The sequence below is a fragment of the Pteropus vampyrus genome, unplaced genomic scaffold (genome assembly GCF_000151845.1).
Source record: "Pteropus vampyrus isolate Shadow unplaced genomic scaffold, Pvam_2.0 Scaffold20, whole genome shotgun sequence".
NCBI classification, from domain to species: domain Eukaryota; kingdom Metazoa; phylum Chordata; class Mammalia; order Chiroptera; family Pteropodidae; genus Pteropus; species Pteropus vampyrus.
Genome location: NW_011888801.1, coordinates 7448868 through 7451432, shown reverse-complemented (window position 1 = coordinate 7451432; position 2565 = coordinate 7448868). Strand labels below are relative to the sequence as shown.

Below are 2565 nucleotides of genomic sequence, written 5' to 3'. Positions count from 1 at the left end.
GGAATTTATATTTCAATGGAGATATTCAGATATGATAATAAAAAAACAAATAAATTCATACAAAAAATAAATTTACCTTTGTCTACTATGAATTTTCCAGTCTTTCTGTGTGGTTCCAATAATATCTACTTTATATATTTTGGCATATGTCCTTATATGCATATAATTTTGGAATTGTTTACTTCTGAACCCATTGATCTTTTCAGCAATTTATAACAAGTTTTTTAATTTATGGTAATATTTTTATTAGCTTTTATTTGCTATATCTTTTTATATTATTTTACTTTTAATGTCTCTTGTCTTAACATTTTAAATATTTCTCATAAACAACATATAACTGACTCATGGGTTGTAATTTTGCTTCATATTCTGTTGTTGTTTTAAGTGGGAGTATTTAGTTCATTATTGTTTATGTTGGTAGTGGTCTCCTTTTAAACTTCCTAAGTTGTCAATGGCCATACCATCCTGAATGGACTCGATCTTGTCTGATCTTGAAAGCTAAGCAGGGTTGGGCCTGGTTAGTACTTGGATGGGAGAACACCTAGGACTACCAGGTGCTGTAGAAAACCACCACAAATGTCTGGTTTAGCTCTCATTTTTGCTTTCACTTAATTTTAGCCCATAAAGTTCATTAATTTCTTGCCAAAAAATTATAAATATACTTAAATATTTATCGTTTGTTTTTTTTTTTTTTCCCAGCTTTTTCCCCTCAGCTCTTAGTTGGTTAAAGTAAATGTCTGGCAATTGCCTCTTGGTTTCCCAAATTATTTAGCCCATAAAGTTCATTAATTTCTTGCCAAAAAATTATAAATATACTTAAATATTTATCGTTTGTTTTTTTTTTTTTTCCCAGCTTTTGGGTCTTTTCAGCAGATGTTTATCTGATCCATCCTAGTGCTAGAAAAATAAATTCAGGAATACTTCCCATTTCTACTCAAAATTCACTTAGATAGAAATTACTATGTTCCAGAAACATTCTAAGCATTTTATAAATATTAAATAATTGCTTTAGCTTAGTTCAGTAGTTAATTAACAAATGTAATCCTCATAACAAACTATAGGAGTATACTATAGCTACCTCATTTTCAGATGAGAAAAAGGATGCATGGAAATAATAAATAATTTTCTCTGAATCAGTTAGTATGATATGAAATTAGTATTCAAATTCAGGAAGTATGTATTTTAAACTCAATGTAACTCCCCCCACCCCTGCCCCATGATATTCCTTGAAGACTCACACATACACACACACATCCATGCTCACATACATACGAATGCACGAATGAGCAGGCACACGTATGCACAAGGATAATTACCTGTCCCTTGTGCCTTATGTTAGGAACTGATGAAATTTAAATTCTGCTACTATACTTTTATTGGGGAAAAGGAACAAAGGAATTACTAAATTATAACTTGGCTTATCTAATTATGAAAAAACATCAAAATTTATTGTGAGATAGAACTAGAGACTAATTACAGAAAAGATTTGATTATATAGCCCTTCATCCCCCAAATAGTGACCTCTATTCACTCATATATAAAATAGGAATTATTACACATATGGAGATATAGCAATGAAAGAAATTTTTTCAAAAGTAAGCTTTTATGGAGAAGACAGAAAAGGGATAAGAAAGAATGTTGTCAGATAAAGAAATATAAAATATGTCAGATCAGTTATTTCACCCTGAGATTCCCATGTAGTAATCAACCCCAGATTCCATCACATTCACCTCATTGATTGATAGAATTCTAGTGAATGGAATTCTTTCTTTCTTTCTTTTTTTAAGTTATTACTGCTTCATTCTCCTAACCAATTTTTCTTTCTCTGGTCCTACTCCATCAATCTGTTTATTAATCAATATTTCAGGTTTATAAACTTTAAAAATAAAATCTATTAAATTAGATTCCTTAATTGGACCTGCATCTGCCATCAGGTACAGATGCTTTCAAGTGTTTGGCACACAAAAGCAAAAGTTTCCTGATCTTGTCCATGACAATCTTTCTATTATCATCCTTCACTCATCTCTCCCTGTTGTCCTCATGTGTGAGTACTAATAAATAATGATTAATTAACTAACTAAATAAACACTACTACAATTCTCTCATTTTCTGAAAGCAGATAGAGATAATGATTAGATGATTATATAAGCACTATATGGAATTTCTGAGTCTGTTTTGCATGAACCAAAGGTCAAGTTCTTAATAGAAATATTATGATGTAATAGTCCATAATTATAAAGGTTATGCAGAAGTGGAAATCTGATAAAATTATTAATTTAAGGCAGAGAATATTCGAATGGTTTATCTGTCGCCTAAACCTGTCGCCTCGAACTTTATAGAGGAAAAATTCTTTTTGATGACATTTCTCTCATCACAAAACTTCAACCTGAGAAGATGTTCCTGCCAAAATTAAATCAGGTTTCAGTTTTTTTTTTTAAATCAAAAGCCAGACATTCACTTAAAAGCCCCAAAAGATTGTGTGGTGTGCCCCAAAAGATGTCAACTTTTGTCAGTATGACCATAATATTTGGCTTTATTCCTCTCTCTCTCTCCATATATATATAT

General features: G+C 30.8%; 1 pseudogene; it reads left to right on the top strand.

The window, feature by feature from the left end:
• The first annotated feature begins 447 nt into the window (after window positions 1-447).
• Window positions 448-566, top strand: LOC111736547 (annotated as a pseudogene).
• Window positions 567-2565: the final 1999 nt, after the last annotated feature.